Here is a 16,099-nt window from a genome sequence, read left to right as displayed (position 1 = left end):
CTAGGGAGTATGCGGGGGATATTCTATATGCATTATGTTAATGTCGGTTACCAGGTGTTCATCATACGAATGATTTTTATACACTTGCGAGTGCAATGTTATTTATGAAAAATGAAATCTTGTGGTCTATTAAAATTATGGAAATGAAGGATTATGATAAACTAATGAACTCACCAACCTTTTGGTTGACACTTTAAAGAATGTTTATTCTCAGGTATTAAAGAAATCTTCCGCTGTACATTAGCTCATTTTAAGGATATTACTTGGAGTCATTCATGGCATATTTCGAAAGACGTTGCATTCAAGTCATTGAGTTCATCAAGATTATTATTAAGTCAATTATAGTTGAATGTATTATGAAATGGTATGCATGCCGTCAACTTTAGATGTAAAGAAAGTTTGTCTTTTAAAAACGAATGCAATGTTTGTAAAATGTATCAATTAGAGGTCAAATACCTCGCGATGTAATTAACTATTGTGAATCGTTTATAATGTATATGAACGGGTCCTTTCATGAATGACCTAGTATGCCTATTGACTGTTCCGAAGAGACCTCTTAGGAGTTGTTAAGATCTAGTTAGTGCCTTTACTGTATGACCCAAGCCTATTGCATGTTCTTGTCTGATTGTTGCCTTAGGTCTTAGTCATATCAACTGTTTAGGTATTCATTAGGTTTCTATCTGCTTTACTATGAGTATATTAACTGTGATGCTGTATAATGTTTGATTTATTGTGATCTCATTAGTATGATGGAATGGTTGTTAGTTTTCATTTAAGGTTTTGCCAACTTAAACCAACGGACTCCTTCCGTTTGTGATCATTGTTCAATCAACATGGCACGTTGTTATTCAGTTACCTAAACTGATAACGAGGGTTAGGATTAGAGCTTAACTCACTAATAAACCTAGTACTCTACTGAGGATAACCTCCGAGGTATTGTTACACTTCAGTTATACGACCAAGTGACATACTTCTCACTGCTCAAAGAGAACTCCGAGAGTTCAGAGATAAGTAGGTCTGTGTAATTGGCTCATCCAACCAGATCTACATCATTCCAAGCATAGTCTTAACATAAACATAATTACCTTTCCCTAACCCAATACTGATATCTTGGTCAACATTTCCCTGATCTGCATACTTCGGATATCCTTCCACTTTATTTACTTTTTTGCATTTAGGACCTTTAGCTAAAATCAACTACTATCTTTTATCCAGGTAATTTATCTAAAAGACAATTATCCACTTGATCTTCAATTCGTTAATTAGCATAAAAATATGACATTAGGTTAACTTACACCTTCTATACCTTAGAAAGTAAAAGAAAATTTAGGCCCCGCATAATATAAATAAACAAAACCACTGTGTGCTACCGAATTGAACATCCTGCGACTTAACGACACCGCACAAATAAAACCGTCCGTTAGTAGCATATCAAAGGTTTTCTTGGCGCCGCTGCCGGGGTTCGAATATTTTGATCGAGAAAGATTTTAAACAGACAAAGTATTGTTTGGTGGTGTTTAAGAAAGACAATTATACACGGACTTGGTTGTTGGATTTTCCGAACAGTCTCCAATTATATTGGAACCAAAAGGATCCTGCCTCTCCGTAGTCGGCCTGGCCACCTAGATACAAGTAATCTGTGAGAAATCCTATCAGTTAAGATATCCAATCTGGTTAGCGACCAAATTTCAAGAATAATTGTTTTTATTAAATTATCGATCCTTTTAGTGAATTAATATTTTCTAAAAGTTATTTTTAAGTCTTTTTAAACAGAAAATCTAAAAAAATGGAACAACAAGATACCCTTGCTTCTATGCATAAGTCATGCTTAGAGGAAAGAGGAGGACCAATCACCTTAGGAACCGAAGAAATTCCTGAAATCAGCTCACACATGATTAAACTAGTCAGTATGATCTGTAAATTTCAAGGATTACCGACTGACGATCCGAACTTTCATATAAACAAATTTATCAGTCTGGTTGACTCTTTTAAGAAGGAATCAAACGAGAAAAGCATTTTAAAACTTCATCTTTTTCAATATTCACTTTCTGCACACGCTTCAGCATGGTTTGACGAACTTAACCCGAATTCAATCCATACATGGGAGGATTTAGCCACTAAATTTCTAAACAAATTTTATCCACCCTCACTGCAAACCTATTTAAGAAATGACATCACAAACTTTTCTCAAAAAGAAAATGAGTCATTGCGTCTAGCATGAAATAGAGTAAAGATGATCCTTAAAAGATGTCTGAATCATTCGTTAAGTTGGGCAGACATGATCTGTACGCTTTACAATGGTTTAACCAAAGATGATAAGTCTCTCCTAGACATGGCCTCGCAAGGCAATTTCATGTCCCGGACGGCAGATGAAGCATGGAATCTCTTGGACACAATAGCTGCACAACAGGAAGACTGGAACAATGAAGCTGCTGAGAAGGATGATGTCTTCGCTCATACGGTAAAAATGCTGGAAACCAGGTTACAAGATCTCACCCTCACTCTTCAAAATTTACCAATTCCTAGAAACCCCGATGCTACTAGAACCAATCTAAGGTATCCTTACCCTAGATGGGCACACAAACAGCAAAATAGCTCGAATCATAATATAATCTTCCTATTGCACAAACCTACTCCCCACTCTAAGGAAATTTTAGTTGAATTTATGAAAAATCAATATATGATAAACCTTCAAGTCATAGAATGCCAGAATAAGTTCGACACTTTGATAAAGACTTTTGAAGAATTAATCACAAATTTTCAGCTTATGCTTAAACGATTAACCACTAAAATTGATATAGAGTGTAGTGAGTTTGATGCCCCAGTAATTACTAGAGGAGGGAAGGAAACAACTGTTAATATACCCATACAAGATTTTTCCGATAAGGAACCTGTGCCAATTGACCCAGTCGTCAATCCACCGGAACCTATCTCTCCTAAGGCCCCGAAAATTATTCCGAGCGCCCGCATACTTTTCCCAGGTAGGCTTAGGAAGGAAAAATAAGAAGCGCAAATCGCTAAGTATTGGGATATTATTAAGAATTTGCATTTGAATGTACGACTAGTAGATGCTTTAGTAGAGATATCAAACTGCGCTAAATTTTTCAAAGAACTGCTTTCAAACAAAGAGAGATTAAGAGAGATAGTTAGCTTGCCCTTAAGTGAAGAATGCTCGTTAGTGTTACAACACGGAATTCCCCCTAAGTTAGGAGATACATGAAGATTTACGGTACCTTGCTACCTGCAAGATGTCCAAATTAGCAATGCGTTAGCAGACTTAGGAGCTAGTGTAAACCTAATGCCCTATTCATTATTCAAGAAGCTAGGATTAAATGACTTAAGGCCAACCAGAATGACTATCCAACTCGCGGACAGATCAGTTAAGATTCCTCGGGGAATAGCTGAAGATGTCCTAGTTAGAGTGGATAAGTTCGCGTTTCCCGTTGATTTCGTCATTATGGATATTGAGGAAGACACGAAGGTCCCACTCATTCTTGGCAGACCATTCCTAAATACTGCCAAGGCCGTAATTGACGTTCACAAGAAATCATCGAAGTTAAGGGTTGGAGGAGAAGAAATCACATTTAATGTTGATCGCCTCATGAGCCATCCTAAGGAATAAGATGTGAATCTCTCTGATTCTTTTCAAGAACTCGTCAACGAATACCTGGAAGAGACTATGGCTATATGAAGTCAAGATCAAATTTCTAAGGATCTGTTCTTTACACCTCCTAAAGGAAATCTCGACCACCATTCCACCATAGACCTTAGTCAACACATATCTCCCCTCTCTGAAAGTAACTTTCTTGGCAGTACTATTCAAATAGCACTGCTAGGGCAAGGCATTCCTTTACCTCTATTAAGGAGAAGATCGAATGAAGAAACAGATTTCATTCCGGTGTATCAGGTACCCCAGTCAAGGGAAGACTGTGAGGAGTTTTCGGAACCTACCTTCGAAACTAAAGAAGACGTTTCTGAAGAGGAAGCATTAAGAAGGACAATTTCCAGAAATGAAGAACAGATAGCATCAGTGACCGCTACTGAAAAATCAGAATTCCAGGAGAAGTACGACTCGTTAGACTGAAAGGAGATAGCTAGGATGAAGCCATCTATCGAGGAACCTCCGGAATTGGAATTGAAGAAGTTACCCGACAATCTGGAGTATGCATTCTTAGAAGGAGAATCGCAACTCCCTGTGATCATATCGAAAGACCTCACGCCACAAGAGAAGGCGAAATTGATTCAAGTTTTGAAATCACATAAGAAGGCAATTGCTTGGAAGATCTCCGACATCAAAGGGATCAGCCCCAACTATTGCACCCACAAGATCTTCATGGAAGATGATTTCAAACCATCAGTTCAGAGGCAAAGAAGGGTCAACCCTACGATTCAAGAAGTGATCAAGAAAGAAGTAATCAAACTTCTGGACACCGGTCTGATCTATCCCATCTCTGATTCACCATGAGTTAGTCCTGTTCAAGCGGTACCCAAAAAGGGAGGGACGACCGTAATTCAAAATGAGAATAATGAGCTCATTCTAACTCGGTAAGTCACCGGTTAGAGGGTTTGCATAGACTATCGTAAACTAAATGATGCAAACCGGAAGGATCATTTTCCATTACCTTTCATCGATCAAATGTTGGAACGTCTATCAGAAAATGAATACTATTGTTTCCTTGACGATTTTTCTGGCTACTTCCAAATTCCCCTCGATCCAAAGGACCAAGAGAAAACAACCTTTACCTGTCCTTATGGAATGCCCTATGGGTTATGCAATGCACCAGCTACATTTCAGCGATGCATGGTAGCAATATTCTACGACATGATTGAACGTTGTATGGAAGTCTTCATGGACGATTTCTCAGTCTTTGGTAGTACCTTTGATTCATGCCTTTCAAACCTTGACAAGATGCTCACCCGGTGTGAAGTCAAATTTAGTTCTGAATTGGGAAAAATGTCACTTCATGGTAAAAGAAGGGATAGTTTTAGGACATAAGATCTCAAAAGCAGGAATAGAAGTTGATAAGGCTAAGATTGAGACCATTACTAAACTTCCAGAACCTACCACAGTAAGAGCGGTAAGGAGTTTCCTAGGACACGCCGGTTTCTATCGACGTTTCATTAAGGATTTTTCAAAGGTCACACGACCTCTCACTCATCTCCTAGGTAAGGAAGTCCCGTTTGTCTTCGATGAAGAATGTCAAAAAGCATTCAACTATCTGAAAGAGCAGCTAACACATGCGCCCATCATGATAGCTCCTGATTAGAGTCTACCCTTTGAGATCATGTGTGATGCGAGTGATTTCGCAATTGGATCTGTGCTTGGACAACGGGTAGATAAACACTTTCATCCAATCTATTACGCAAGCAAGACCTTAACCGGAGCTCAAAAAAATTACACTACCATGAAGAAGGAGCTGTTAGCCGTAGTATTCGCCTTTGACAATTTATGTTCCTATCTCATCCTGTCCAAAACTAAAGTCTATAAGATCATTCAGCCCTCAGATATCTATTCACTAAGCAAGACGCGAAACCAAGACTCCTACGATGGATCTTACTCCTTCAGGAATTCAATATTGAGATTAAAGATAAGAAAGGAGCATAGAACGTCGCAGCAGATCATCTTAGTCGTTTGGAGAACCCAACGATGGAAAAACTTGCTGAACAAGATATCAAAGATAAATTTCCGAAAGAACAGCTTATGAGTTTAGGACAAACTCACATAGGATCACAATTTACTGACACTCCTTGGTATGCCAACATGGCCAACTACCTAGTTGCTGGAGTAGTACAAAAGGGAATGAGTACCTCCCGAAGAAGGAAGTTCTTCAAGGATGCCAAGTACTACTACTAGGAAGATCCTTCCTGCTTAGAATTTGCCCTGATTAGATAATCAGGAGGTGCGTAGATGAAAAACAAGCAGCAGGGATTCTTCACCAATGTCACCATGGACCAACTGGAGGTCATCATGGAGCACACTTAACCACGAGGAAAGTCTACGAATCAGGATTCTACTAGCCGTCTATATTCCGAGATGTGCAAGAGCTTGTAAAGCATTGCGACGCATGCCAAAGTCAAGGTATTATCTCTATGAAGAACGAGATGCCTCGGACTAATATCCAAGCTTGCGAGATCTTCGATATATGGGGATTAGACTTCATGGGCCCATTCCCAAAGTCTAATGGGAAAGAATATGTCCTCGTAGTAGTAGATTACGTCTCCAGATGGGTCGAAGCTCAAGCATTTCCAGCCAATGATGCCAAAGTCATCACCAACTTCCTGAAGAGACTCTTCTGCAGATTTGGAACTACCCGTGTGATAATAAGTGATACAGGCACACACTTCTGTAATACTCAGTTTATGAAGGTGATACAACAATACGGAGTTACCCACAAGATGTCCACTGCCTATCATCCGCAAACCAACGGACAAGCAGAGGTCACGAACAGAGCACTCAAAAGAATCTTAGAATGAACTGTCAGCCATCATGGAAATAAATGGTCCGAGAAGCTAGATGATGCTCTGTGGGCATTCCGGACTGCCTACAAGAATCCTCTAGGAACTACACCCTACCGCATGATCTATGGAAAAGCTTATCACCTTCTGCTAGAACTTGAATATAAAGCTCTCTGGGCGCTGAAGACCTGCAGCCTCGATCCCTCAGTTACTGGAAGACATAGGAAAATGCAAATGAACGAACTCGCCGAATTGAGAGACCAAGCATATGAAACGTCATACATCTACAAAGAATGAACAAAGCTTACGCATGATGCAAAATTGATCCCTACAAATTTCGCCCCTGGAGATAAAGTTCTTCTCTTCAATTCTCGGTTCAAGAAGTTTACGGGAAAATTTAGATCAAGATGGAGTGGCCCATACAAAGTGGTATACGCTTTTCCACACGGAGCCATGGAATTGGAAGGACCTACTGGTAACTTCAAATTCAATGGCCACCGGTTGAAAGCTTATCTAGAAGACCACTATACGGAGGAGCACCTCTTCTCCTTTGATCCATTCTGAAGATCTGACAAGGAAAAGTCGAGCTGTAATGACTTGATAAACAAAGCGCTCTTGGGAGGCACCCCTTGCTTATCCTTTTTATTACTTATTATTATTTTCCTTTCAATTATTTTCAGTCTTAAGATATTATCTCTGTACTAACAACTAAGTGCCATACTTGCGCTTAGTACTTACAAGTTTGTTGAATGTGTTTAGGCGAAATGCCAAGTTCAGGAGCTTCAGCTTACATTCCAGTTTGCAGGAGGAGGACTCCTAGAGTTTACTCTTCCGGAAGCAGTGCTGATCAGAAAAGGCCATCAACAGGGCAACTAGGCCTAAGGCAATTGATATTAGAGAGCGTTGAGGAGGATATCGGCACAGCACCGCCAGCTCCTCCCGTTCGACGATCTAGACGTTTAGCCTGGAGACCAGCCGAGCACACACAGTTGCCAGATACGTATGAGCCAAAGATAGTGATACATTACGAAGCCACTTTGAGTGACCCTGATGTTGCATGGGCACTCCTCAGAGATCAGCAGAGATTCTACAGAGCTCTGAGAGCATACCTCCAGCGCGAGGGGATTCCGCGCAGTTCTCTGGGCCCGCCTTCATTTAGGCTAGTACGCCGTGTTCAGCCGACACGACAAGCTACGCCCAGGCATTCCACACCAGCCTCAATTCACTCAGTTGCCTCAGCTGCTATGCCTGCATACGCTACTCATATTCCCATCACGCCGCCTGCTCCAGTCACCGAACCAGTTCCAGTCACTGAGTTACCAGAGAGTTGTCACCTAGTCACTATTCCCATTTCAATGGAGCCGCCAACGGCCCAGGCATTTGAGATCAATGGGAGCATACCTGACGAGGAGCCTTTCCCAGACTTATCCCACCTGGAGATGCTGTCAGACTTATGTCTGGATTCACTACTAGGCCTTGAGTTGGATATAGGGCTGCCTCTCGAGTACTTGCCGAACCTAGAGGATGATGAGATCTTCAGATACTTCGCAGAGCCAACACAGCACATTGACCTGGATAGTATCCCATAGACTACTTTATCTTTATTTTACTTTAGTTTTATCTTTTTGAAGCATTGTACTGAAAAAGTTATATATAGTGGAAATGCTGCCTTTCTCTTTTTTGTTCTTCATGCAGAAATATTATCAAAAGAGACTGGTCCGTAGGAGATTGACCGTAGGAAGGCCCAGCACTAGGAAAGTAACACGACCATAAGGAAATTAATCCTTCCTCAAACCTATTTCGATTATAACGCACTAAAATCTCTAAGTGTGGGGTAACCCCCGCAACTAACTTAGGATTTTAGAAGTCGATGTCCTTAGTTTATAAAGTATTATATTCTTTCTAGAGAACATTAGGGACAATGAGCTTCTAAGTGTGGGGTAATGGGTAAGGTTTTTAAAGGTCGACGTTTTAATAGTCAAGTAACCATAATCGCCAAGTTTTGAAAAATTCTTTTGTCCAAAAGTAATTAAGCAATGGATATTGGGTAATTTTGAAAAATTCTTACTTTGTTTTTGCCCAAAAGATCTAATAAAATTGCTAGAAATCGGTTTTTGGAACATTTATTAGAATGGAACGAATAAGCTGAAACTTATGTTTTGTGCAAAAGATTTCTTTTAAGAAAATATGTAAAAGGCTACGCATGATCAAGCACGACCCCTACTCCTAAAAAGTGAGGAACCTTGGACCCAAAGTGTCTGTATGACCTATCAAATCTGCAGTACTTTGTTATTTCAATTGATGAGCGTGCCGGTGTATGGTTCAAGTTAGAACTTGGTTCAGACATATGTTTCAAGACCAATGGTTAGTGAGCGCCATACGTGGCGCAGGTGCGATACTCCTTCCGAAATCATTCTGAATAGAGAAGACAAAAAGCCATCCGTTTCCGTTTCCACTCCACGCAATTCAAACCGACCAACTCACATAAAGAGTTGATGAATCAGAAATATTCACCCCAAATTCACTCCCAAAATACACCATTCACATTCACTCCCCTTTCCATTCACCAAAAGATCCAGAGATTAATAAAGAGATAGATCGAATAAATACGCTTCAAAAGCACTTTTGAAAGATTCCGAACCTCTGATTGTTTTTGATAGGTCAAAGACCTATTTTCAGTGGATTATCACTTCCTCTCTGGGCACCAGGAACAAAAGACAAAAGTTATGAAGAAAGGGTATGCAAAAAAAAAATGATTATGAAAGAGCAAAGTTTCTAAGAGCAAAGTCACTAATAAGGAAAAAGAAAACCCGAGGAGATGCCCTGAAGAAGAATGTTGGAAGAGCAAAAAAAAATTCTAGACAAAGTCTTAGAAAATCCGCCTCTTCCGAAGAAAACCTTTACGGAATTCTCAGCCATTATCTATCCAAAATGGATACTCTGAAGAATCAAAGTCTATCAATTCTCTCAAAAATCAAAAGATCTGGATACCTTTCACCGAATCATAAATTTCCAACCAAACCCTATAACCCGTCCTCCTCTTGAATGAATGCTTAGGAAGAAGATCAGTGCCGTCCTTACTTAACCGGTGGAGATATCGATGCTTTACCAAGCCTATGATGAGAACTGTTACACGACTGGCTTCTGAGCGACAATACAATTAGAATAGGACACCCTAAACACTTGAGTGATACGAGTGATCCATCAGTGAGGAGCCTGATCATGTATACTCTACATCCGAGAGTTGGAAAGTATGCCTTTTCCACTATGGACGCAATTGAAATCTAGCGACCAAATCATCGAAGCTTGAAACTTTTTCTAATACTTTCGAAAGATGTGCCGACTTTTGATGAAGGCATAATAAAAAGATCTACGGGTGGGTCAAGGGAAAATCTATTAGAAAGATCCTTATATTCCCGCTTTTTGCTTGAGGACAAGCAAAGCTAAGTGTGGGGTATTTGATATCGGGCAAAAAGTCACGTTTTTACCCCGTAAATTGAGCCCTAAAACAATAAAGATTAAAACTTTGTCGGCAAAATTATCGCTTTTTCGGTTGATTTTGTAGATTAAGTAATTACGAAGGTGATGCAAAAAGAATCAAGTAAAATGGAGCTAAAACGAAGATTCTAGAGCGAAAACGGTGAAAGACAAGAAATCAAGTTACGATCCAGTTAATCAAGGCTGACCAGCACCGAATATGGCCTGCCATACGGCCTGCCATACGGCCTGCCAGTATGGAGTACGGCCTTCCAAACGGTCCAGCAAACGGCCCCTTAATACGGCTTGCCATGCAAACGGCCTGCCAAATACGGCCTGCCAAACGGCTTGCCAGCCGTTTGCAGGAAAAAATGTGGTCTATTTAAAGGGCCTTCTCCATCCATTCCAACACATACTCAATTTGAAATTCATTTTATATTTTTAATCTTTTAGTTAGTTTTAGTAGTAGTTAGCTTAGCTTTTATTTTCCGGAGGATATCCCGGCGAGTCCCTGCGATCTCGGGCAGATTTGTTCGGCCTTTTCAGGTTTTTATCCGAAACGCTTGTATTTTGTATTAAACAAGTATTTTTACTTTTTATGTTTAATAATGCGTTCCGATATTGCCATGATAGCTTAATTTATCAGTATATTGCCATGATAAAAGTTTGGGTTAGCGTAATTATGTTAATTTAGTATGATTACTGTTATAATACTGAACTAGGAAGTGTGGTAGATCTGTATGCTAGCATTTTAAGGATTGACCAACCTAGGTTATGATCAGAACTTGTCCACCTATATGAAATTAGCTACTTCATAGAATTAAGACCCCTGGTTATACAGTATCTGAAGATTCTATGAACTCGGTATGGCCGGAGTTCCCGAGAGGCATCTAATGCACTTTTAGGACACGGAACTTAGGAATTGAGACATGAATGACCTAGTATGCCTATTGACTGTTTCGAAGAGACCTCTTAGAAATTGTTAAGATCTAGTTAGTGCCTTTACTGTATGACCCAAGCCTATTGCATGTTCTTGTCTGATTGTTGCCTTAGGTCTTAGTCATATCAACTGTTTAGGTATTCATTAGGTTTCTATCTGATTTACTATCAGTATATTAACTGTGATGATGTATAAGGTTTAATTTGTTGTGATCTCATTAGTATGATGGAATGGTTGTTAGTTTTCATCTAAGGTTTTGCCAACTTAAACCGACGGACTCCTTCCGTTTGTGATCAGTGTTCAATCAACATGGCACGTTGTTATTCAGTTACCTAAACTGATAACGAGGGTTAGGATTAGAGCTTAACTCACTAATAAACCTAGTACTCTACTGAGGATAACCTCCGAGGTATTGTTACACTTCAGTTATACGACCAAGTGACATACTTCTCACTGCTCAAAGAGAACTCCGAGAGTTCATAGATAAGTAGGTCTGTGTAATTGGCTCATCCAACCAGATCTACATCATTCCAAGCATAGTCTTAACATAAGCATAATTACCTTTCCCTAACCCAATACTGATATCTTGGTCAACATTTCCCTGATCTGCATACTCCGGATATCCTTCCACTTTATTTACTTTCCTGTATTTAGGACCTTTAGCTAAAATCAACTACTATCTTTTATCCAGGTAATTTAACTAAAAGATAATTATCCACTTGATCTATAATTCGTTAATCAGTATAAAAATACGACACTAGGTTAACTTACACGTTCTACACCTTAGAAAGTAAAAGTAAATTTAGGCCCCGCATAATATAATTAAACAAAACCATTGTGTGCTACCGAATCGGACATCCTGCGACTTAACAACACCGCACAAATAAAACCGTCCGTTAGTAGCATATCAAAGGTTTTCTTGGCACCGCTGCTGGGGATCGAATATTTTGATCGAGAAAGATTTTAAACAGACAAAGTATTGTTTGGTGGTGTCTAAGAAAGACAATTATACACGAACTTTGTTGTTGGATTTTCTGAACCGTCTCTAATTATATTGGAACCAAAAGGATCATGCCTCTCCGTAGTCGGCCTGGCCACCTCGATACAAGTAATCTGTGAGAAGTTCTATCAGTTAAGATATCCGATCTGGTGAGCGACCGAATTTCAAGAATAATTGTTTTTATTAAATTATCGATCCTTTTAGTGAATTAATATTTTCTAAAAGTTACTTTTAAGTCTTTTTAAACAGAAAATCTAAAAAAATGGAACAACAAGATACCCTTGCTTCTATGCATAAGTCATGCTTAGAGGAAAGAGGAGGACCAATCACCTTAGGAACTAAAGGAATTCCTGAAATCAGCTCACACATGATTAAACTAGTCAGTATGATCTGTAAATTTTAAGGATTACCGACTGACGATCCGAACTTTCATATAAACAAATTTATCTGGTTGACTCTTTTGAGGGTCAAAATGGGTTTTTGTGCAAATTTCGTGCTAGTGATTGTTTAAAGGCTAAATATAGTGTCATTATATATTTCGGGAATGCGGGCACTATCCTTGTTAATTTTGGGCCTTAGGGTAGCGTTAAAAGTACAAAATTGTGCATTTTGCACTTAGTGTTCATTTAGGCGGGTCGAGAGTCCAAATGGGTATGTATTGATGATTATGATAATGGAATAGGTATGTTCCATCGGCGAGTTGCGAGAATTGGATTCGCATTTCATCAAGACGATAAAGGTGAGTGTAAATTTACTATATGCATATGTATGCGTAGGATGGGTGCGTGTGTGTAGAGTGGCCCTTGCTCAGGTTCACTCTACTTGTGTGTGGAAGGATGGACCCCCTTGTGCTTTGGATCCATGTGACACGCTTATGCGTTTTGGGTTACCACCTTTAGTGTAATAAACCTTTTATGATGGGTTTTTGATTAGGAAGTGAATCTCGGGTAGTGCGGATTCACAATGACTTGGGTAGTTCGGTCATCCCTATTGTTGAGGTAGTGAATCTCGGGTAGTGCGGATTCACTAAGGCTCGGGTAGTTCGGCCAACCTCAATTATTGTGTAATGAAGGTAGTGAATCTCTGGTTGTGCGGATTATCTAAGGCTCAGGTAGTTCGACCAACCTTCATATGTGTAAGGTTAAGGGGTTTACCTTGGGTTGCTCGTGTGTTCTTTATATATTTGATTATGTATACATATTATTTGTGTTGTAGCTAATCTTGTGGTGTTAGCTTGGTGGTACGATTTATATAGCTTGCTTAGCTATGTGGATGTGGTATGCGTTTAATATTTGTGCTTGGTGATGCGTACTCATTTTATGTGTATGTATGTGTATAGTATCTTTTCATTCACTAAGCATTAGCTTACCCTCTCATTGATAATATATTTATAGGTTCGCAAGGTGGCGGCTCGGGTAAGCGTGGGATCTACTGGCTTTGTAGGTTGCTTTGGAAGACGTACTTTTGGATTGATTAGGATTGGGTAGTGTGGCCCCAATTACCATGCTCGGTTTTGTTGTAAAGTAAAATAGTCGGGTCAACGTTTACTTATAGTTATGTCAAACGGGTCTTGGGTGTATGCCCGTTTTATTACTAAAACTTATGTATTGAGGTGTTTAATATTATTATCGTAATGGAACTGTTTTGGAAATATAATGGGACCTAAATATTGTAAATATTATTGTGTTTAAAAAGGAAAACATTTTATGGGCCGAAAATCGACGGGTTGAGTCGTTTTATAGTGGTTGGGGTGGATGTTAAGTAATCCACCTTATCTACTCCCCGATTACATTAATCGGGATTTCTTGCTTCACTAAGCACTTTTCTCCAAATCCGGTGGAGATCCGATTTACAAGTCTTTAACTTCTTTGGTAGACAACAAACCTAATCTTTCTATCCCTTTGAAAGACCAACTCCAACCTAGCTTAACTTGTCTTCAACTTGGACAAGTATTAATCTCCAAATGAGATTAATTAACTTCCTAAGTCCCTTTAAAGAAGTAGATAACTAGCTAGCTTATGCTTCTACTAATTGAAGTTACAAGACTCACACAACTGGTGATGATTATCCTAGGACAATTCTAGGACATATATCACACTAAGTAAACTCACAAGATAAACAAATTTGTATAGTAAGTTTACAATAACCAAATTCTATATCTATAAGATCATAGAATCTTCTCTTGCTTGAACACACTTGAGTAGTAATTAAAGCCTTGTGATCTCTGGAAATATGAATTTGAAATGTGCAAGAGGGTCTACTTCAAATTCTCTCTAATGCTTGCTATGTATAGTGGGATTCAAAAACTAGCCATTGCCAGACGGTGACTGCCACAGTCGACCGTGGTTCGACCGTGCGCGCCCTTATCCAAATTTTGTATCCGTTGTATAACCATTTGACTCATATTTGAACCTCAATATTTGGACTCTTTACTTCATTTAGCACCTGCAAAAGAAACCCAATATCCTCTACAAGTACAACATGCATTAAGTGTGTGAGATTTGGTCTTATTGTGTGAAAATGACATAACACTCCAAGTGTGGTAAACTCAACATTCTTGGAGGAGTGTCTTGATTGTCATTTGAGGTAATCTCAGTTTGCACAAGACTTGGTTAGGCTCATCAATGCACTTGGTTTAATCCTAAAGACTAGTCAACATGTCATTAACTTCCTAGTTTCAGTTAATTACAAATCAAGTTCATTTTAAGATTAAGTAAAGATTAATTGAATGATGTCTTTTTAAGTTAAACATTAAGTGTGTAAAGACATCAATGTTAAGTTGTACTTGGACATGTTACATAGTGTGTTACTAGATAAGAACAAATATATTATTGACCATTCATGTTTGTGAACCATGTTACACTTAATTCATTGAAGTAAACTAGTTATTTAAATTTTAGTGTTCTAATCCTATAACACATAGCAAGTTTAAGAGCATGTTAACAAGTTGGCAAATTGATGAGTATTAAACATATTAGCAAATAGCAAGTAATACTCACATATAGCAAGAGATAGTTATTCTAATATCAATCATATAGATATTTGCACAACAATATGGTTTAAGCTTTAGCAAGCTTACTTGCAATGTAACACATTGCATGATTAATGTGTAAGCACACATTAATGTCCAACACATGTATAAGGGAAGAGCAATCTCTAGTTGAGACTTGGTGACCATCCTAAATGTATCTAAGTGTGTTTTAAGATTATAAGTCTTTACTAGTTACACTTAAAACATTGTTCTTCATTTTACACTAATTTGTCACTAAGTGATCTTTAGATGTAATTAGTGTTCTAGTGACATAGGCTTATGTGTGTTGGTACTTGGTGATCATCCTAAGAGTGTCTAGATAAGTTTTAAGATCACAAGCTATTTATTAACACTTGTGTGTTATGCCTAATCGTGGTTAAATTGTCATTAAGGCGTCATTAGGTGTGATTAATCAAGATTAGTGTTTTTATGACCAAAACTCAATTGAGTATGGAGAGGGCATCTATTCTAAGATTGTTGAGAAAGGTTTCATGAATTATAGATGTCGGGAAGTGGTCAAACTAAATTTGGTCAAGATTGGTAACAGAGGAATCTACCGTCGCTCTACGGTTGACCGTGGAGATGACCGTGCAACTTGTTTTCATAAAACTGCGTTAAAGATTCACTCTGGGTTTCCACGGTCGGGTATACGGTCGACCATACCATTGACCGTGTACTTTTATGATTTTTTATTTTCATTCTAAGTTTTGTTTGTTTTGGTCATTTGCAAGATCAAGTATGGATTAGTGAACTTGCGTATTTATGTTAAGATGTCGATCATCACTAATGCGTATGTATGTGTCATCATCAAAACATATTTTTTGGTTAAGTATCATACTTAACTTTGTCGGGTAGTCCATTAATCAACATTCAACCAACACAGCTGATTGGAAAAATTAATTTCTCATGTTAAGAAGGTTTATTATTAATGTTGACCTTTAATCCAGGTAGTTAATGTCCCTGAAAAGGTGTGACAACCCGGAAATTTCCAACCAAATTTAAACTTTAATCTTTATATGTTTCCGACACGATAAGCAATATTTGTTAAGTTAAATTTCAAGAATTTGAAACTATGTTCATACATTCATTCAACCTCGACCATGTTCCAACGATTCACGAACCATTAAACGAATATGATTATATATGTATATGTGTATATATATTATAACTTGAAACGTAAACAAAATATTAGATT

At 38.6% G+C, this 16,099-nt stretch overlaps 1 pseudogene; it reads left to right on the top strand.

Moving 5' to 3' along the window:
* LOC139849053 (CLP protease regulatory subunit CLPX1, mitochondrial-like) overlaps positions 1-16,099 on the top strand; it is a 324,386-nt pseudogene that overhangs the window by 230,272 nt on the left and 78,015 nt on the right.

The sequence above is a fragment of the Rutidosis leptorrhynchoides genome, chromosome 5 (genome assembly GCF_046630445.1).
Source record: "Rutidosis leptorrhynchoides isolate AG116_Rl617_1_P2 chromosome 5, CSIRO_AGI_Rlap_v1, whole genome shotgun sequence".
NCBI classification, from domain to species: Eukaryota; Viridiplantae; Streptophyta; class Magnoliopsida; order Asterales; family Asteraceae; genus Rutidosis; species Rutidosis leptorrhynchoides.
Note: the sequence above shows the minus strand (reverse complement) of the source record. Positions and strands in the feature narration are given on the sequence as shown.